The sequence below is a fragment of the Haliotis cracherodii genome, unplaced genomic scaffold (genome assembly GCF_022045235.1).
Source record: "Haliotis cracherodii isolate W230 unplaced genomic scaffold, xgHalCrac1.p SCAF_4, whole genome shotgun sequence".
NCBI classification, from domain to species: domain Eukaryota; kingdom Metazoa; phylum Mollusca; class Gastropoda; order Lepetellida; family Haliotidae; genus Haliotis; species Haliotis cracherodii.
The window spans coordinates 9,410,514-9,434,382 of record NW_027266297.1 but is presented as its reverse complement, the minus strand read 5'-3'; the positions used below and the strand labels follow the sequence as shown (position 1 = coordinate 9,434,382).

At 39.9% G+C, this 23,869-nt stretch overlaps 1 protein-coding gene across 1 annotated transcript in view; it reads right to left on the bottom strand.

Moving 5' to 3' along the window:
- LOC139478500 (angiopoietin-1 receptor-like) overlaps positions 1-23,869 on the bottom strand; it is a 70,570-nt gene that overhangs the window by 46,007 nt on the left and 694 nt on the right. The window lies entirely within an intron of this gene.

Sequence of the window (23,869 nt, the reverse complement as noted above, 5' to 3'; positions counted from 1 at the left end):
GAACCTCTGCAGATGGACGTCACTCCAACACAACCAGTCCATGAGAGTGGACGTACCTCCCGCTCAAGATCCACAGTTGAGCCGCTCAAGTCACATCGTTCAATGGAATTGCAGAGGACTCCGACATAATCATAATGATCTACAACTTTTACTACAAGATTTTAAACCATCAGCTCTTTGTCTTCAGGAAACCTACTTGACAAACACCGATCAAACCGACATCAGGCAGTATAGTTCCTATCATTTCTTTTCCCCTCCTGGGGCTAAGGCCACTTGAGGTTCTTCAGTGTTGGTGAGGCAGGGTATCAACCACAGTACTGTTCCTCTTGATACTCCTCTCCAAGCCATTGCTGTTCGAATAACTTTACACATTGTTTTTACTTTGTGTTCTCTTTATATCCCTCCATCTTCGTCTATTCAGCAAACTGATCTCCAAGCACTATATGACCAACTGCCTAAACCTTGTATCATAATGGGTGATTTGAATGGACATAATCTTTTATGGGGTAGTGATTATACCAGCGCTAAGGGGAAGAGTATAGAAGATTTTATTTCCAACAATGCTTTATGTCTTTTTAATGATAACTCCAAAACATATTTACATCCCGGAGCAGGTACATACTCCTCCCTCGATTTGACCATTACAGACTCTGATCTGTTGAATGAATTTGAGTGGTCAGTCCACGATGACCTCTGTGGAAGTGACCACTTTCCAACCATTTTGAAAACGGTTAACCCTTCTGATGTACAGGCATCATCACGATGGAATTTCACAAAAGCAAACTGGCCTTTGTTTGAATTACTGTCATCCAACAAATTAACTCCTAATTTGTTTATCAATGCTCCTGATCCTATCCAGATCTTCTTTGATGAACTTCACAAAATTGCTGATGTCTGTATTCCGAAGTCCTCTGAAAATCCACACATCCGTAAACCATGGTTTAACACTGACTGCAAGCAAGCACGGAAGGCACGGAAAAAGCCTGAAAACTATTTCCGTCGCCATCCTATGGTGCATAATTTGATTAAATTTAAAATGTTAAATGCTAAACCGCGCCGTACTTTTAAGCAAATTAAGCATCAGTCGTGGCAAACGTATGTCTCCAAAATCAATTCACGTACGCCCATGTCTAAAGTTTGGAACATGATTCAGAAAATTAAAGGTAAGGGTTCCAAATCCAGCATCCACCATCTACAAAATGGGGATGTACTACTAACTGATAAATCTGATATTGCAAACAAACTTGGTGAAACTTTGGCTAAACATTCTTCCTCGACTAACTATGATCCTAAATTCCAAAAATATCAAAAACAGCAAGAAAAGAAAACTATTATTTTTAAATCAGATAACGGGGAAGACTATAATGAACTTTTCTCTATTCATGAACTCCATACAGCCCTTGAACAAACTCATGATACGGCTGCCGGAGCTGATAATATTCATTATCAACTCCTGAAACACTTACCAGAATCATCTTTAGTAACATTATGGACTATTTTTGATCAAATTTTGACATCTGGGAAATTTCCACCTTCATGGCGTGATGCTGTAGTTATCCCAATACCCAAACCTGGGCGAGATCATACAGACCCTTCAAATTATCGACCGATATCACTAACAAGCTGCGCTTGCAAAACCATGGAACGCATGATTAATAATCGCTTAGTTTGGTACTTAGAGACCAACAATCTCATAACCAACATACAATGTGGTTTCCAGAAAAATAGAAGTACCACCGATCATTTGGTTCGCAAAGCACCACATGCTGTATTTAGCAATTTTGCTAAAAAGGGTATCATGATTCTGACGAATAAATACATACCTTTTGCGTACCCTTAAGTTAATAATGACAATGAAACATGCATTTTTATTGTAATCATAGCTACAAATCTACAATGGTTAATTTCAAGTAAAATGAAATATTAAGGGGTTAATGACTGTCACTTTTCATACTATGCCCCATATAAGTGCAAGACTTTTGTATCAGTCCAAGACTTCCATATCAGTCCAAGACACTTATATCAGTCCAAGACTCTCTTATCAGTCCAAGACTCCCGTATCAGTCAAAAACTACTACATCAGTCCAAGACTTCAATATCAGCCCAAGACTCCTTTATCAGTCCAACAGTCCTATATCAACCCGAGGTTCCCATATCAGCTCGAGACTGCTATGTCAGTCCAACACTCATAATCATATCAGACCAAGACTCCCATATCAGTTCAAGACTACTACATCAGCCCAAGACTCCCATTTCAGCCCAAGACACGCATAGCGGCCAGAACCTCCCATATCAACCCGAAACTCCTATCTCAGCCCGACACTGCCACGTTAGCCTGAGATTCACATGCCTTCTCGCGATTCTTCTATAAGTGACAGAGTTTTTTTTTATCATATACTAGAAAGTAACCAAGAGAGATTACTCAAAATGACTTATTGCTTATGTTGTTTGATACGGCTACGTGGTCATACGCCTTGTCATATAGACATCGATAAGCATTCCGAAGTGATGAAAATGCGTGAGAGTCGATATTTGTAAGAGATACGTAAACACGCCCTTGTCCCTTTATACATAACCTACCCGACCACTTCAACGTTCCAGAAAGTGCCCTCAGTACATAGAACATTACATATATTTCGGTAACATGCTTTCACCGTTCGGTAATCCGTACCGGAAGTTTACACACCAAACTAACATCTAAAAGTAGAAACATCCTGACGATTGATCACAGTCCAAACATAAATGCAATGAGCGTCTACAGAATCTGAACAGAAACAACGCAACATACCTAGAATCATTGCAAAACAACAAAATACACAGCCATATAACATAAGGCACAATAAAATCACTTTTCGCTGATATCTTTTGAGGATTATTCAAACTGTCACTGTAAGAGAGAATGAAACAACCCTTCAACGTTCAGTTTTAAAGTACATACTGCTTTCATGACATCATTATGTTCTACAAATAGAATGTCCAAGCATTTTTACATGAAGGACATGACATGGATGTGGTCATGGTACCGAGCTTGACAGTACACTCTTTGAATCGTTGTTCGTCGAGTTTTCGCCGAGGAAATATTGCTACAATTGCTTAAAGTCCTTATGATCTCAGAACCGCAACAGATTATCTATAAGCAATGTTAGTAAGACCTGTATTAAAAAATGCCTTACGTGTCTGCGGGTTTGCGAAAGACATCGCATGTCCTTAGGTAATTGACGCTTGGACTCAAGAAAAAGGGGAATGAAATACTAAGAAACAGACACTAGATAAATGGCATTGTGATAGGTTCAAGACACCTCTGTCAATTCAATGCCCTATATCAGCCCTCGACTCCCATATTAGACCAAGGCGTACATAAACACATTATTCTTAAGACAAGCTTCACTCACCTAAACACGGCAACAGTCGGAAGTAAACATGCTTCACCCACCTGATCACAATGATAGGTGGAAGTAGACAAGATTCATCCACCTGAACATAATGATAGTCTGAAGTAGACAAGCTCAACCCACCTAAACACAGCAACAGTCTGAAGTAGACAAGCTTAACCAACCTAAACACAGCAACAGTCGGAAGTAGACAAGATTAACCCACATAAACACAGCAATAGTCTGAAGTATACATACTTTTACCCACCTGATCACATTGATAGTCTGAAGTAGACAAACTTCACCCATCTGACCATGATGATAGTCTGAAGTAGACAAACTTCACCAACCTGAATAAAATAACAGTCTGACAGTTGTATGTTGTGCATGTCAAGTTGATTGGAATCTAAAACCACCTGGAGTTATCTCCCTTGTTCTCTAGCACATGTTGAGACAGACCTATCAAAGTGTCATTGATGTCTTACACCTGTCTTGGTCATTGATGTCTTACATGGTGTCAGAAGTATGTCAGCACCATACCCGTGCTCGTGGGTTTCACCGAAGTGGTAAACGACTGAGACCTGCATCACCTGAATAATGTTAAAAGCAGCGTTAAACCTAACTCACTCACTCACTCAGAAGTAAACTGGAAATGGAAAGAATTAGCCCACCTCCTGGATTGAGTTTATAGGGCAATTTGGTAGAAAACTGGAGAGGATTTAAGAAGCAATTTAGGATATATCTGATTCCAAGCGGTACTACTGAGAAGGATGAAGGAGTGTAGGCAAATACATTGCTTCACGTGTTTGGAACTGATGATTTGAAGATTTACAATACAACACTGGACAAATGCAGGTGATGAAACAGAATTAGACCCAATTTATGCGAAAATTGAAGTTTACTGTAACCCAAGAAGAAATGTTACCTATGAGAGACATTTGTTCAACACAAGCAATCAAGGTACCAATGAATCCATAGAAACTTATATTACTGATCTCCCAAATAAGGCTGGAGCTGCTAAAAGTAATCTAGAGAAATTAGATAGCATACATCATCAAGGCCTGAGACTCTGCCTTGGATCATTTAGAACCGCTCCTGTAGCAAGTTTGTCTGTGGAGGCCGATGAGCCTTCGCTTGCACAGCGCCGCTTAAAATTATCCCTTTAGTATGTAATTTAGTTACGTACAAACCAATCAAATCAAGCTTATAACTGCGTTTTTCATCCTCTTAATGAGGAACTGTTTCTCAACAAGCCAAAACTTGTACCGCCACTTGGCATCTGGATCAAGTCTCACATTGCAGATGCTAATATTGACTTACATTTAATATCTCCATGCCGTTTTTTGTCTACTCCTCCCTGGTAACTAGTAAGGCCTGAAGTAGACCTTTCACTCACTAATTTTAAAAAATCCGAAACATTTCAACTAATTTATCTGCAAGAATATAATCAATTACGATCCTCATACAATACCTACCAATCTATATTTACAGATGGATCCAAGGATGGTGACGCTGTTGCCAGCGTCACTGTCATTGGATCCAGGACTATATCAAACCGAATACCAAATAACTGTTCTATTTTTACGGCCGAAGCAAAGGCCATATTCACAGCATTAGAATATATCAATAGCCAATCAAAATATAAACAATTTATTATATTTTCAGACTCACTCTCTTGTCTTCAAGCTAATACAAATCTATCTTGTACACATCCGATTTTAATTGAAATTATTGAAATGTTTAGTGATCTTGCTACTGGCCAATACGACATCGTTTTTTGTTGGTTACCCAGCCATGTTGGAATCATTGGTAACTCAATGGCTGATGCTGCTGCAAAAGCAGCACTCAAGAAACCTGTGACACCACTTCTTTTCCCATACAATGATTATAAGCCATTTGTGAATGTGAGATAGGGGCTTAAATGATAGTCGCGATGGAGAATAGGCTGTCATTCATATACTCTTCAAAACGGATATGTTTAGCCATAAAGGCAAAATTAGCTGACCAAGAAGTGCAAAATGAACAAGTTTAATGTACAAAAGTGTCACTGACATTTCCCGAATCAAAATGATCACAACAAGGACATGCAAACCATTAATTGGAAACACGAACGATTCGAAAAAAATGCACCGAGTGTATCAACAAAAGGGCCATGGAGCTGCACGAATTGCACGTGCAGCACCACTATGAATGGTATTAAAGTGCAGGGTTTTTGATTGCCTGGCATCTGCGTCAATCGAACAGTGACAGTTCAACAACATGCCAAGATTAACAGAAGTGCCAAGAAACAGCGTCATAGGCCGCTTGCAGACAGGGGAATCCCGATCAGCTGTAGACAGGGTTTTCAATGTAGCGCCCAGCACCATCACAAGGCTATGGGATCGGTTTCAACAGCATGGATCAACATGTGATCGGCAAGATCAGGACGACCAAGCCTAACCACCCCCGCCCAAGATCGCTACATCCGACTGCGCCACCTACGTGAAAGGACGACCACAGCCACCTCAGCCGCATCCTAAATTACCCCGACTGCGCAGAATCTCTGACCAGACCGTACGAAACTATTTAAGAGGAGAAGGCCTACGATGGAGAGATGTCTGGTTCAGCGACGAATCAAGATTTCTCCCCCGTCGAGGGGACGGAAGAAAACAGGTCTACAGACGTCGGGGGGAACCTTAAGCCGGCAACTGTGTACAGGAAGAGGACAGGTTTGATAGGAGTATCATTATGATGTGGGCTGCTATCTCTCATCATGACAGGACAGGTTTGGTCCATATCCAGGTTAGCCTTACGGCTCAACGATACATCAACGAAATTCTCCTACCACACATCCTCCCAATCGCAGCCAACGGCAACGGTGTATTCCAGAAGGACAACGCTCGACCGCAAACAGCAAGGTTCACAAGACCTGTTTACACAACACCAACGTTGATGGTCTCCCCTGGCCCTCCAGATCATTGCTCCATTGCGGTACTGTACTCTATGGGCGTATAGTAGTTCTTTGATTATAATAGGCAAGTCTAGAAAAGCGCAATCGTCAATTCCTCCATGTTGGGTGTTCTGAAAATGTGCACTGCGATATTTTGTTCCATAATAAGTGTTACCGAACGTCTCATAATCGATTGAACGTGAACTACCTGATGATTCTGTTTTAAACGTGTATAGTTTCTCAATCAATTATTTGCAATAACGATTATCAAAGATAATCAGGTTACTTTCTTGTTTACAAAACTATGACATCACAATTAAATATATCCTGTTGAGTCCCGTATCAATTTGACAATTTTGTATTTGTTATTCGTCGATAGCTTGTGAATGCGTGTTGTGAATCCCATATGTTTTGTGTAAGTTTATTTTTCCACGTTTATGGGTACATTATTGCTGTACGGGTTTGTTGACGCCCTCATACATTCGTGTGAAAAACAACAAATACACTACAAGGGACCTGTTCGCCGTCAAGCACATTTTAAGTGTGAAGGGAAATACAGCTGTGTGAAGGGAAATAAATATATCGGCGATGAATCCGTATCAGAATTGGTCCCTAGCAACTTCAACTTGTAGTGCGAGGCAACTCATAATTGAATGGATCGGGTTGTTGGCGTGTTAACGTGCTCCGATGGCGTGAATCGTTGTTCTTAATACAGCTCGTATACGACAGCTGTCTTATTTCGGGAATATTGCTGAATGTGGTTCCATTGTCCGAAGTTGGGAGATTAAGCCCAACGAAAGCTGAGGCCAAGGCAAACTAACGCTTCCGCTTTTGGCTTTCAATTTGACTTCGTGTAAACAGAGGCGTTGCCAAATATAGAATGATCAAGACTGCTGAGTCTGTACGAATAAATCACCGCTTTGATGTAATGGTGTGGCACTGTTACAAAAAGTGTTTGGGAATATTAGGATATACACCTATTCTGTTTAAATTTTGAGATGATTCATATGGATGAGCACAGTTCTATCTCCATCCTACCATGACTGCTGAGACAAGAACATTGAACAATGTTTACATTGTCTTCAGTTCTGTTTTGTTGACATCAAATGTACTGGTAGCGCATTATACCTGGGCAATAACATAACATTCAAATGATAAATGGACTTAGATGGACTACATGTAACAGACCCAACACCCCTGGGCGGCCATTTTGGTATTTAGGGAGGGAGTGGGTTTGGGTAGAGTCATGTATTCTTTCGTCATTTTCAGAGGATTTTAGTCTTCATAACAGAGAGCTGAAATATTTAAGGTCACATTTCAAATACAACATTTGGAAAGATTTTTTATATTTTCTCACTTTTCCCAAATAGAGTTTTTCCAATGAAAATAGCAGTATGATAAAGCATTTAAGATAATAAAACACCATGTGTTGCAAAAGCCCAATGTGCAGCTTTTTCCCACTTGACAGAAACTGGTCAACTTTACATGTTTGTATCCAAACCGTTGGACAGTGACAAATAACATGCTTAGAATGACGCTACAACACGACGCAAACGCTTGGTATGATGCATCAAGGAGCAATGCATGACAGCGTAGCAAGGAGTTTGGGCTGCAGCTGACAGGTAGACTGGGCGGAAGAAGGAGAGAGATTAGAACATTAATCTGGTAGGATCACATTTACCGTCAAATTAGAGCACGAACGAGGTGCCCCTATTAATTATAACAAGCATCAGTTCAGTACAGGCCCGCTGCAAAGATTGGTGTTGAATCCCATTTCTTGAGATCAGATGCCTCACTTCTTCTGTAATGGTCGCGTTTGGGAGTGCATTGACGCCCGCAGAGGGCATTGACGATATTGACTGACAGGCTTGACATTTTGGAGGGCGTTTCATGTGCTGATTTCAGTCTTGATTGTGTATCGAGTTCTGAACAACTGGCCCGATCATCCAAACTGTGGGCACACTACGTTCAGTTTTGTTCTCATTCACGGCATTGCTTTTTATGACGTCCCTTATTAATTCTGGAAACCCATTTGTCCAGGAACTCTCCATTCTGTGGCCAGCCTCTGCCCAAGGTGTTTAAAAAATTGAACATGCTGTTATCATGGGTACATAAAAAGGGAGACGAAATGAAAAAAAATATCTTTTTGAAAAATCAAATTTTAAACTATGTTGAGATTGGCCCATGTGCCTACCCACGGGCGAAGAGTGGAGCATGGGCAAGCAAGTGGGCGACAATATCTTCCTTTGCTCAAAACTCATGTTTCTCTTTGGCAAATACACAAACGTTTGTCTACAAGCATCATCACATATGTTTGAACTCATTTTAATTTAATTCAACTAATTTGTGGCGTTATTAAAAAGGTTTGGCCCATGGGCAGGCCCATAGAAGAAGTTTCAGTTTTGTTTGTCATTTAACGACGCACTTGTGGTCTGTAAATTATTGAGCCTGGACCGCTGACTGACATGAACACTAATCTAGGCATTTGGAATACGATAACATACATCAAGTCAGTGAGCCTGACCACACGATCACGTTAGTCGCTACTAACGACATGCATGGGTTGCTGAAATTCTGAATACTAAAGTACAAGGATGTTTCATGCATATATTACATCAACATCAACCTATACTATGGAAATTATATCTTGAATAGGGATTCAGGATTAAGGAAGCACCATATAATACAACAGAATTGTAATACGCTTACAGTCTGTCCTGAAGTAGATTGTAACCTGTGCTGACTGTACTTGTGTCTGAAGATCCACCTTCTACCAGGCGGTAGGTTCACCACCACTGGAGTTAATTGACGAAGTCTTACTGACTGCAGTAGTCACTCTATCTACAGCCTTACCAGCATACTCTGAAGGTTGACGTGTTGTAATTTTGGATGGCATCACAAACAATAAACTGGGTGAAATGAATTGAAGCAATTCATCATGCACTAAAACTCAAACTCATTCTCATACCGGAACTACAGGAAGCAAAGGCAGTTATCCTATCAGACTCGCTAAGTACACTTCAAGCCAGCAGCAGCAGAAACTCAAATTCAAGACCAAACACAGTCAATACTATTCTGTACGAATATACAAAACTATCGGTCCAAGGGCAACACGTGGAGCTATGTTGGATCCCGTCTCATAATAGGTATTCATGGAAATGAGAAAGCATACACTCCGGTGAAGCTCTCTCGAGACAAAGCGGAGCCTATTCCTTTCAGTAAACCTTAGATAAAAAGCAAAATCAAAGCCTCCGTAGCCCAAAGATGGCAGGCCCAGTAAGATCAGCAGATGACTATACGAAATTCACAGGTCATATAAAGCACTATGACAAGGTATGCCAATCTTGCAATCAACCTGAACCCGTTGCTCCCGTGTTGCTGGAATGTTAAGACCATGTCCCAGCCTGGGTTCGGTTAAGGCAAGAATTCCAGTTAGATCGGCTTTCTGTCGTATATCTTAAGCTAAAGACTGTTATCAATGTAAAACAATATCATGATTGATAATTATTATTATCGGTATAGAAGTGGCACCAAAGTGCACTTGCATGGATATTGTCATGCACTTGCATGGATATTGTCATGTCATAATCTCAGTCATTATTGAAAGTGTTAGTGAATCAGATGTATTGTCATGAATAGTTGTGCATTTATTGCACTTAAGAATAAGCATAACAATTGTATTGTACATACTTTATATACTAAGATTTGTTCAACAGCAAATATCATGTATGATTTTTAACATGACCTTCGAGGTATAATTGAGATATGATTTCAGTAATTGTATGTTCCTGGATGAATATTATCCAATGTTATTTTGAACGAATGAAGTATTATGATTGGTATATCTCTACCATTTGAAATATTAATGTCCCCATCCAAATGTAATGTGTATATGAGGTCATTGCTTGATTATGTACGTACAACATATTGAACCTAACCATAAATAGTGGATCATCTCGTTGACATCACCGTCTCACGTAATTCTCCCTTCCATTTTAAGACTAAGATTACAGCTTGCTGGTAATAAGTAACAGGAGAACAGATTCCTTTATTGGGTATATATTATATCCAATTAAACACAAATGTTAAGAAGTTTCGTAATGCTTCATGTTTGAACAAAATGTTACAATGGTCCCTTATATGCATAACTGTTTAATGTGCCAGAGCTCTTTTTTCACATTATGTCAGAGTTGGTGTTTTTCATGTATATATGTACACATTAGAGCACACACAAACAGTTGTTTTTACTAAAAACTCCCTTCTGTGTGACATTAACGTTTGAGATCAATGTGTTACTTCCTTGTACTGATATGCAGTAAAATCATGACGTCAGGGTATTTGTTTTAGACATGACCTTTGTATGTTTGTTTCACGAGGCAGGAGAATATACGTTCTTAATGAACTAAGTTTATTTGTCTTCTTTCTGTTGAAGAAAGAACCAACCCAAACAACGTAGTCTTCTTTTAATCAAATAAAACAAATGAAGGTATTTAGTATTTCTATCTTGTGCTATCATTCCTTTTTATGAACATGTACATATAAGTTTAATAGACTTGCAGAAAATAGACTATCAGAAAACCTTTGTAAGTCTTTCCTACTTTGATGTGGTCTTGGTATCGAACATGACAGCACACTCTGTAATCGTTGTTCGTCGAGATTTCGCCGAAGAAATATTGCAACAACTACTTTAAATACTTGTACTTTTGAAAGTAAGACAAGTATTTGAAAATGCCTTACGTGTGTGTAGGTTTGCTAAAGACGTGCTTGTTGATGCTAAATTCAGCATAAACTAGATTGTAACAACTAAAACGTACTTTATAATTAAATTAAACTATTTACTGACAAAAACATAATGATTCGGTCGGTGGATCACGCATAATAAACGAAGCGACTGTTTACAGTGAAACTGACCGCCTTCTGTGGTCTAGTGGATTAGCGTCCCCCCGGAGAGCGGGAGGTTGGAGCTTCGATATTGTATAACAAAACAAGGTAATCAACATGTAATTCTTAATGTCATTTCTGCTATCTTCACTTCAAGAAATAAACGCAGGCAAATTAGTTTTCCAGTTCGTGCAACCATCTGTCTGAAGCACACCCACGTATGGTCCCTATGAGTGATAATCTAAAATATGAAAGGGGCACAGTGACACAGCCTGAACCAACGTAAAATACACAAACGAAACCACTGTGACCTATTCAGTGACATCATAAACATGTTGATGTTGCTGTTCAACTCACCCTTTCTTCATACAGACGTTTTCCCGTGTACAATCTATATATAACGCAGCTGGTATCGAGACAATAACAAGTCTGCTGATACACCCGTGACCTGTCAAACAGGAAGTAACGTCGGGTGCTGATGGGCGGCGAGTCAACATCTCCCACTATCGACCCGTGTACACAAAATACCAGTGTTGTGTTTAACTAGTGGTAAGACGTGATCATTTTATAATTAGCATGGCAACCGTGTCCCATTTAATCAACAATGGTTGCGTGAATTAAAGGATGAACATACCGCTCCTCAACATTACAGACAGCAAGGCTCAACTGCCATACAGCATGTCAGCACATTGAGAGGATATATCACCATTGCATACTTCATTACCACGATCGTATTTTGTCTTCAGTTCTATATAAAATTCTGTTCAGGTCACATTTCATTCCTTGACTAACGAATCACTTCTGCTAAAGAGGTAAACAATGATACTCATGTATCTGGTGCTGAAACCCATGTAGGTAAAGAATGTACTTAACTGCTGCGAGACTCAGACTGACAATCAAAAACACAACCCTGGCCCACACCGTCATTGTGACACCCTGCCGCGCAGACCAGGAAGAAGATTTCGTTCCTGTTGAGATCCGATTATTGTTAGTGGGTGAGTTGGGTTTAACGCCGCTTTTAACAGTATTCCAGTTTTATCACGGCGTGTCAGCTTAATGTCGGAAGAAGGCCCGAAGTGATACAGGTCTCAGACGTTTACCACTTTGGTGAAACCGATGAGCACGGGTATCTGTTTATAGGTAAACACCGGATAGTGAATTCTTTTGGACAACACGGGCTGCCTATAAAGTAACTATTTAATGTTAAGGTTGTCCTATTTTTATGCTTGTGTCAATCACATGAAATTAACATGCATGGAAATACACTTATAAAAAGCAACATGTCGAACATATTTTAATTCCCAAGATAAAGGCAACATGGAGTGTACTCCCCACAACAAGAAAAGGTAATGTGTCAGCCTTGCACGAGTTCCTTCTACAATGTTGTTTTCAAATATCTACAGACTATGCATTACCACCCTAAGGGCCCGGCCATTTGATATTAGGGGGAGGTAGGGGTTGGGGTGAGGAGTACTGGAATTTCATCGAAAGATGTTAAAGAAATAATCATTCTACAGACATTGTGCAAGGTGTTTTCCTCAAATATCTGATCGACACAAAAGCGCGCCCCAGGGACACAGCCCACCCCCACCCGACACCCAACACACACACACACAATATCAAATGGTCATTCCCTCACTATATACTTAGGCTACATATCCAATGTATGATGACACTTAAACGTGGTACATGATCAGTTGAAATTAATATCCTTTAAACATTGTGTAGCAATTATTTTGTTCCAATCTATACTTTTTTTGTGGGGGTCCAAGGGATCTCATAACAATCGATGGTTGTGGTCTGACTGGCCTTTGCTCATGATCTCATCCACTCGGTAACTTACAGGCCGCTTTCATACATCTTGCATTCTGGTGATATTGTGCAAAGTAAACATTCACGTATTTATTTGAACACATCTTTCAAAACACAATATTGCAGACACAATAACCATGATCGGTACTCACACAAGTTGTGCTTTGGTTAAAAATGCAAGGCGTAAAGAGGAAATTGGGAAATATGACAACGTCAGCTACTGTAAACTGCGCAGAGGGCATATTCCTGTCAAACCTCTTGTTAATACGAGCAACTATCAGTTCGTGATTAGGAATCGACAAGCCATTGAGGGGCGGGGGCTGTTCCTGAGGCGACAGTTTTAACATAATTAAATCATATTTATACTTTTTCAAACTTAAATACGTCCCTACATTTATACTTTGACACCACATTCCTTTGTGGTAAATATTTGAAAAATAAATGAAAACTTTTTGTAATCTGTATACTTTTGTGAATCGCTCGTGTGATGCACGTGGAAGGTTTTCCCTGCGGCTGATGGACGTACTCCGTCGCAAGTTCATCTTTACAGTATATGGTTACAAGTTTCGTTGGGTCCTAAACGTGTATTTAATCAATCCCCTTCACATCTGAAGAATAATTATGAGTATGTTTTAAAATGAGACAATGAGATAACCTTACAAATTTGATTCCTGACAGGATTGATCTTCAGTACCCCACGATTGTCTTATTTGGTGAAAGATGAGGATTGATTGGTTAAAATGTGTCACCTGACAGAGTGTTGTCGGGACCATCCACGTTGATCGTTGCTCAGGGTATAAACTATTGGTTTTCCATTGACCGGACTTGATAATTTAAAGGCCGCAGTGATATATACTGATGAGTGAGTGAGTGAGTGAGTATGGTTTTACGCCGCTTTTAGCAATATTCCAGCAATATCACGGCGGGGGACACCACAAATGGGCTTCACACATTGTACCCATGTCGGGAATCGAACCCGGGTCTTCGGCGTGACGAGCGAACGCTTTAACCACTAGGCTACCCGACCGCCCCTATATACTGATGAAAATGAATAAGGATACACTTAGTTTTAGAAACAGCAAATTGGTATGCTTTCATGGTAGCCTTGCCTACCAAATACGCGTTGAAAACAATGCACATAAACACATCTCAAAGCCTTGATTCTTGTTGGAGGTGGCTAAACATCTCACTCACAATGTCATTATATCAATAATATTGCTTGTTTGTTGTGTAGGAAGCTGTACACTGTATACATCAGAGCCACTACTGTCAATTCTATACACTGTCATCTACGCTAATAGAAGGTTGAAACTAAGTTTATCATGCTAGAAAGTGTTTTTGAATTACTGGCACAGTATTTTTGTATTTTCGTTTTCACGAAAGGTTTTATACGGTTGAACGGCTATTAAGAGGGTACTTGAAGTAATAAAACTTGAAAACACAGTTCATACATGTCCTATTTCGAGAAAAGATCAAACCGAAACTCCAAAATCTTCTGGACGATTTATAGATAAACTCCTCTTCCCTGAAACGTTTTGTGCGATTCATATTTCAAATGACGGAGATTCAACCCCCAACCCACGCACGCACGCACGCACGCACGCTCGCACAGATGCTGCAACATCATAAGTTCGTTCGAGGTCGACAAGGACGTTACGCTACATCAGTAGGCAGTAGTGTGTGTTAGACCAGGGAGCCAAGTACACAATTGCTATTTGAGCTCTACATTGTGTTTTGTTATTTTGAAAAGACTTGCCAGGAAGATCACATTCGATGTAAAGCACCACATGCTGTTTTTATAAATTCCGCTAAAAGGGTATCATGAGGGCATATGATTGTGACGAATAAATACGTACCCTTAAGTAAATAATGACAATGAAACATGCATTTTTATTGTAATCATAACGACAAATCTACAATGGTTAATTTCAAGTAAAATGAAATGATATTAAGGGGTTAATGACTGTCACTTTTCATACTATGCCCATAGAAGTGCAAGACTTTTGTATCAGTCCATGACTCCTACATATACCCGAGATTCCCATATCATCTTGGGACTCTTATGTCAGTCCAACACTCATAATTACATCAGACCAAGACACCCATAGCGGCCAGAAACTCCCATATCAACCCGAAACTCCTATCTCAGCCCGACACTGCCATGTTAGCCCGAGATTCATATGCCTTCAGCGCTCGACTATAAGTGGCAGAGTTTTTATCATATACAAGAAAGTAACCAAGAGAGATTACTCGAAATGACTTATTGCTTTCGTTGTGTGATACGGCTACGTGGTCATACGCCTTGTCATAGAGACATCGATATGCATTCCGAAGTGATGAAAATGCATGTGAGTCGAAACCTACGTACACACGCCCTTGTTCCCTTGCACAAAACCTACCCGTCCACTTCAACGTTCCAGAAAGTGCCCTCATTACATAGAACCTAACATATATTTCGGTAACATGCTCTCACCGTTCGGTAATCCGAACCGGAAGTTTACACACCACACTTACATCTAAATATAGTAACACCCTTACGACTGATCACAGTCCAAACATAAATGCAAACAGCGTCTACAAAATCTGAACAGAAACAACGCAACATACCTAGAATTATTGCTAAACAATAAAATACACAGCCATATAACATAAGGCACAATAAAATCACTTTTCGCAGATATCTTTTGAGGATTATTCAAACTGTCACTGTAAGAGAGAATGAAGCAATTCTTCAACGTTCAGTTTTAAAGTACATACTGCTTTCATGACTTCATTATCTTCTACAAATAGAATGTCCAAGCATTTTTACATGAAGGACATGACATGGATGTGGTCATGGTACCGAACTTGACAGTACACTCTTTGAATCGTTGTTCGTCGAGTTTTCGCCGAGGAACTATTGCTACAATTGCTTAAAGTCCTTATATAATCTCAGAACCGCAACAGATTATCTATAAGCAATGTTAGTAAGACCCGTATTTGAAAATGCCTCACGTGTGTGCAGGTTTGCGAAAGACATCGCATGTCCTTAGGTAATTGACGCTTGGACTCAAGAAAAAGGGGAATGAAATACTAAGAAACAGACACTAGATAAATGGCATTGTGATAGGTTCAATACGCCTCTGTCAATTCAATGCCCTATATCAGCCCTCGACTCCCATATTAGACCAAGGCGTACATAAACACATTATTCTTAAGACAAGCTTCACTCACCTAAACACGGCAACAGTCGGAAGTAAACATGCTTCACCCAACTGATCACAATAATAGGCGGAAGTAGACAAGCTTCATCCACCTGAACATAATGATAGTCTGAAGTAGACAAGCTCAACCCACCTAAACACAGCAACAGTCTGAAGTAGACAAGCTTAACCAACCTAAACACAGCAACAGTCGGAAGTAGACAAGCTTAACCCACATAAACACAGCAATAGTCTGAAGTATACATACTTTTACCCACCTGATCACATTGATAGTCTGAAGTAGACAAACTTCACCAACCTGAACAAAATGTCAGTCTGACAGTTGTATGTTGTGCATGTCAAGTTGATTGGAATCTAAAACCACATGGAGTTATCTCCCTTGTTCTCTAGCACATGTTGAGACAGACCTATCAAAGTGTCATTGATGCCTTACACCTGTCTTGGTCATTGATGTCTTACATGGTGTCAGAAGTAAACTGGAAATGGAAAAAATAAGCTCACCTCCTGGATTGAGTTTGTAGGGCAATTTGGTAGAAAACTGGAGAGGATTTAAGCAGCAATTTAGGATTTATCTGATTGCAAGCGGTACTACTGAGAAGAATGAAGGAGTGCAGGCAAATACATTGCTTCACGTGTTTGGCACTGATGATTTAAAGATTTACAACACTGGAGAAATGCAGGTGTTGAAACAGAATTAGACCCAATTTATGCGAAATTTGAAGTTTACTGTAACCCAAGAAGAAATGTTACCTATGAGAGACATTTCTTCAACACAAGCTATCGAGCTACCAATGAATCCATAGACAGCTATATTACTGATATCACAAATAAGGCAAAGACTTGTAAATATGGCAATTTGAATCACTCTTTCATTACAGATCGCATTGTTTGTGGAAGTGTCAGTGATCAAGTCAGTGCAAGACTTGTTCTGTTGCGTGATTCAGACTTCACATTATATCAGGCGATAGACGAGTGTAGGGCCGCAGAAACAAGTGCATCACAGTTGAAGGAGTTATCAGGAGAAACAGAAAAAACAAAATCATGAAATTTCGAAGAGAATCCAAGGAAAAAAGCAGCACCAAAATCCTCTTCAAAAGGAACCAAAAAAAAGAAAACTGGAAGAAAACGCAAAGTCAAGTACAGGTATGAAGAGAGAGAAAAGAAACAGAAATGTAAAGGGCTGTTAATTTTGTGGAAGAAAACAAAGAAATGGAAATTGTATTGCATATGGTGAAACATGTGGAAACTGCGACAAGAAGAATCACTTGGCATACGTTTGTCGTTTCAATCAACAGGATATAAGATGAAAACAGTTCACGTGCTGGAAAATGACATGACAGATTATGAATCTGAAAATTATGATGGAAGCAAAGAAGAAACTTTCTTCACGGACGCACTGACAAATGGAAAAGACACGGGAAAAGACTGGAAAATTGATGTTGAAGTTTGTGTAAACCAAGCTTCAATGAAACTGGATACTGGAGCTGAATGTAACGTCATGTCAAATGAATTTTACAAATCGCTTGGAGGAAGAATGCTTACCAGATCAAAGGCAATATTCTGTACACAAACTTGAACCGATGGGTAAAGCACATCTTGTTGTCGAATACAAGAAGATGTTTCATGTGGAGTTCCGAGCACATGTTCAGTTTAGAGATATTAAAGTGTCATTGATGTTTTTCACCTGTCGTGGTCATTGATGTCTTACACCAGCGACTTAGCCGATCAGTCCGGTGTTCTCCATCATTTGTTACACCAACTGGCAGGTCGAAGTGCCATTACAGTGTCTGTCACTGCATTGCTTCAGACAGTCTTGGTTTTATGTCTCATTGTCACACTCTGCAACACGACGGGCCTACCACGGCAGATCACACAGATCACAGCTCAATGAGTGTGCTATAATCATGGGTAATATTAGTCCCTCGTACAGCCTTCACACACAGTTAGCAACGCACTCAGCCATTGAAGTGTCCACGAAAATGGGAAACCTACGAGTGGTATTGTGTTGGCGATTACATGCCTCTCTGTGAGAGAGTGGGTTCAAATCCCACAAAGTACGTGATATAGACTGCCACCTGTCGAACTATTCCTTTATGAGAGCCTCGGTGAGTTAGATCGCTTTTTCATCGTGCTGGTTGATTAGGTGCTTTACTCTGAGAGTGTGGGGTCGAATTACCAGAGCAAATGACGTCCACTTTTATCTACAGTCAGTCTTTCAAATGTTTCCGTTTGCTTATTCTTACGAGACATCATAGGTTCAAGTGGAATTTGTCAGCGGTTAGACGACTGAGACACTCGTAGCCTGAGACGTATTTGAGAGAGCTGCGTCGTTTGTATGTGTTTTTTGACACAATGCCCGTGTCATGTGTGTCGATGTAGTGGAAAACATTTAAGTACTTCATCACATCCACTAAACCAGTCATTCAATCATCCACTCACTCAACCACTTACTCAACCATCCACTCGTTCACAGAGCCATGCACTCATCCACTCAACCATTCACCCACCCACTCAACCATCCACTAAAAAAATTAGCCATTCCCTCACACACTCAGCGATCCACTCACTCAATCAACTGCTCACTCACCTACTCTACCAGTCAAAACACACACCCCACTCAATCATCATCATTGATAATAAACACTCGGAGCATTCAAAATGAATTATAAATAATACTTACAACCACCCAGCCAGAAATTATAACTTTACTATTTCCTGGAAACAATACACCTCCAATTGCACAAAGGTCTTCACCAGACATAATTCTAATATTACAGCCCGCGTTATGACTTTCACTGGTGTTATTGACATCCAACGTGATGCTAGCAACAGAATTACATTTTCATAATTCAATCAAATGTCAAAGTCTATGTTCCTGACAATTATGTACATAATGTCACACAGCAAACACATCCACGTGCTGAAGTTTTATCATCAAGGTTCATGATCTCGCTCTGTTTCAAAATCAATAAAGACATTAAAAACAACTGCACGATAAACATGCAAGTTCCAAAATTTGGGACCCTCGCCTCAAAAGGACTATTTGCAATATAAAAAATAACAGCAGTACCAATGCTATAAAAGTAACTGTATTGGCAGATAAAGTTGCATCTTCTTCTGGCTGTATATAGTATATTACGGTAAATACCGTCTGTTCATCATCTTAAACACTAGGTAAATACCACCCAGGATGCTATAACGGTTCTAAATATATTTAAAATTTGAAATAACATATTTATGTAATCCTTAATATAACATTACCAACAGCATACCTATGCGAGTAGGTTTGAGTAAATAAAACGAAAAATCCCAAGGATCAAATCGGCATCACTGTCCTGGAACGTTTTATGCACAATATATAAACAATAAACAGAAAATACACAATGAGCGGAATACATTCTCTGACAACACAAACACAGCGAAAAGAGGATCTTCCAGCTCAGGCACATCCTACCAGAGGTCTCCCTTACACCAGCATTCAAAATACTAAACTGACTAACAGTGTAATATGTAAGGATAAAAGTTTAGGGATGAACAACGTCTTTATTAAGAGCGTTTCGGTGTAGGTTCTAACACCGTTATCAAGCAAGTGATAAGAAGTTGTTCATCCATAAATTTCTATCCTTACTTAGTACTCCAACTTCTAACAGCCTTTCAAAAAATGTGTGACAGTGTTATGATAACACATATATAGTAATGAACAACAATGGACAGAAAAGGAGACAATGACGTAGCTCTGGACATGAGACATTTGGGCGTGATGAACCGACACAGCTCAGGGGATAATCAATTAAGGCAAAAAATGTTATACTATAAATAACAGTAATTAATGGCCAGTGATATGGTAGCCCAGGTTGGCTGACAGTCAATATACAATGAAATGTTGGTGAGGATTAACAACGGGGATTAGCGTCAATGATTGTCCCAAATCAGTCGCTGTGCCAACTGTCGGAAACAAGCATCACACTGCACACTAATCTCAAATGGTCGGAGCGTTAATAATTAGTGTCCACCTAGGTATATACGAGGGGCGTTCAATACGTTTTGCAACTTCAATATAAGACACGTTGTAGAATATCTTTTGTTGGAACAGGTACCAAAAACCCAAAAGGTTGACAATCGACCCCGTACGGATCGTTCCATGTCAACGACAAAAGTACAGGATCGATTGATCCGAAACCAGGTTCTTCAAAATCGAGCTCGTACGACGAATCGAGTTGCTGCAATCTTTCCTCAGACTACTGGATTACGAGTTACCTGTCAGACGATCAGTATTCGTCTTCATGCAGCTCATCTCCATACTCTACAGCCACGTGATGTGCCGCAGACATTAATGGTGTACACAACGTCGAAACGTGGGTAATCGTCGCTGGTCACGAGTCCCTGTTCACTTTGCACTTCATTGATAGGCGTGGTCGTTTCTGGCGACGTCGAAGTGATTGTCAAGCCAATGTCAACCCCAGACCGCATAACTGTTATGGTGGTGGATCGGTTTTGGTGTGGGGTGGTATCAGTATAAATGTGAGAACCCCACTTCATGTGCAAAGAAGGGTCATTACTGTCGGCATAACATATTGACGCCGTTGTTTGTCCTGTTTGCATGGCGTTTGGGTCGAAGGACGACCATGTCCGTGCTCATCGTGCACGCATCGTCAATGTTAACCTCCTGCAGCAAAACGTTCCACGAATGCCATGGCCAGCAATGAACCCACACCTTTACCCCATTGAACACATCTGTGACATGACAGGCAGACGTGTGCGTCAACGTCATAGACCGCCGACCACGTTGACTGAACTTGACCAGGCGCTGCAAGGGGAGTGGGACAGACTTCCTTAAATCGCCTTTGGGAAACTCATACGCAGTACGCCTCGTCGAGAGAATGAATGTTTGACAAATCGTGGTGATAAAACGCCAGCACTGAAATTTCCCATCTCACTCCTCTTGTCCTTCAAGATCGTTGGCGTCGACAACATTTACTGTCAAACTTTACTTCCGGTTGTAATATGTTCCCAATCTGTTCTTTATTTTCATACAACTATTACTGGAACATAATATCTCCAATAGTTATGGAAATTGTAAATTGTTTCCGAGTACTCCTTACATTTTGTTAAGAGTTTATGATAAAGCCAATTGTTGAGTGAGTGAGTAAGCCTTGAGTACCCCGGAACGGCGGGGGGAAATCAAATATGAGCTTCACACAGTGTACCCATGTGGGGAATCGAACTCAATCGTTGAACGTGTAATTCGGTCAGCAAAGCTTGTGATGTCCTTAGATAAAGGGATAAGCCCTGGTTTAACAGCAAACTCCATTGGCTTAAGAACAGAGAAAAGCAAAACTTTGAAACAAACCTTTTGATTTTTCAAGGTACGAAAATAAAGAAACGTTGAAAATGCAATTAGAAATTGAAGCAAACGATCGAGATTGGGATTGTTTAGTTGTTAACATTCTCTAAACATATATAAGAGTTGTTGTAAATTACTTCTACTCCATTGTAGAGGCCTTTTCTCACTTTCTATTGATCGATGTACTGACATCAGTGACCCTATGCATTGGCACGTCTTAAATCGGAATGCCATTTGTGTTATGTTGACCGGAATAAGGCAAGGAAGACAAAGGTGTGTTTCCAGTTTGACAACAGCACCCGAGTAGAATACCCAGGAGTGAGTACGTGATTTGCATTAACACACGCGTGTCAGACTTAACGTGATCGGTTACTGAACCAACTCGAAGCACTTGTCGTGTATGGTATCATTTGGAATCGTCTTACGGTAATAGTTGTTTTGGTTTGCCTCAGATGAAAGTAACACATTATGCTCGAATAAGCACATATAAAAAATGTAATGCATCGCTTTTTTATTGTCGTTTGTGATATTAAACTTTCGTATAAAGTAACTACAATACACCGAGTCACTGGACAGACAACTATACACCTGTAACCTATTCAATGAAGTGACAAAGTACACATGTTGATGCTGGAGTTCTACCCGCCATATTTTTCCACACAGACCTATTCAAACAGGAAGTCGGGTGATGTGGCGCTGCGAGTCAACGTCTCCCAACGTCAACGCGTGTAAATAAATATAGACTAGATTTGTGAACCATGAACATTCAGCTTCAAAACATAACACTAACAGCAACCTTCAGACGATATACCACCATTGCAAGTTTGTCTTCAGTTATAAATACAATTTTACTCAGGTTCCATTTCATTCGGTGTTTTTCGAATGACTTCCGAGAGGGTGAAGGATGTGGGGTATGACTATAATTATGTTTTGCCAATTAAGTTTAATTGTCAATCAGGCGACAATGCAGTGTATTGGAAGAAATCGCTGGAATATTTTTCCTCATACGAATCACATAGCAGATAATATTCAATAACATGTATGTGATACACTTATCAGTTCAATAACGGCATTGTTGTCTGATATACCATTCGGTACATGTTTATCAACGATTATTTCAAGTTCAAACTAAAAGAACAATGATGCATGTAATCAAGCATCAGGACCTGAAACACACGTCGGTAAATGTACTTACCTGCTGCGAGGCTCAGACTGGCATTCACAAGGGATACCGTGATTCATTTGAGTCAAGAAAAGGGACATTCGATGTGAACAACGTGTATGGTGGTTATGGTGAAATCCATTGATTTGGCGGATTTTGACTCGGTTTAATTTTTTAGTGGACAATGTTTGAATACTGCTGATGTGCAAAATAATATTCACGCGTAACACCGTTCAAAACACAGCATTAAATAATTGAGAATATGACTTACACAATGTGTGAATTGATTAAAAATGGACAGGGTTGATGAGGAAGTGTGGGTGTGACATTATATTCAGCTATTTTAGTCTGCACGGGGGCATATATTTAAGCGTTCTAGACAGTGCCCTCATTACATAGAACATTACATAAATTTCGGTAACATGCTCTCACCATCCGCGGTGTTTCGAACCGGAAGGTTACACACAACACTAGCATCTAAATATAGCAACTTCCTAGCTGAGCACAGTCAAAATATAAATACAATTAGCGTCCACCGAATCTTAACAGACACAATGCAACACAATCATTGCTAAACAATAAAATACACAGCCATATAATATAAGTCACAATAAAATCACTTTCCGCAGATATATTATGAGCATTATTCAAGCAGTCATTCCAAGAGAGAATGAAGCAGCCCTTCAACGTTCAGTTTTAAAGTACATACTGCTTTCATGACGTCATAATGTTCTACAAATAGAATGTCAAAGCAATATTACATGAAGCACATGACATGGATGTGGTCCTGGTCAATTGCTTAAAATACGTGTAATCTTGGAACCGCATACGATTGTTTAGAAATGTTTTTTTTAAAGTTAGTATTTGTTACGTGTGTGTGGGTTTGCGAAAGTGTTTGTAGATGCCACAGTCAGAGTACTAGATTGTAACAAATAAGACGTCCTAATGATAACATAATGATTCGGTCGGTGGATCACGCATGATAAACGAATAGACGAGTTGCATAGCGTCCGCCCTGAGAGCGGGAGCGATATTTTATAACAATGTGAGGTAATATTTAATTTTAAATGTCATTTCTGTAATGTTGAACTCAACTAAGTAAAGCGGGAAAACTAGTTTTTCAAGTTTGTGCAAACATCTGTCTGAAGCACACCCACAAATGGTCCC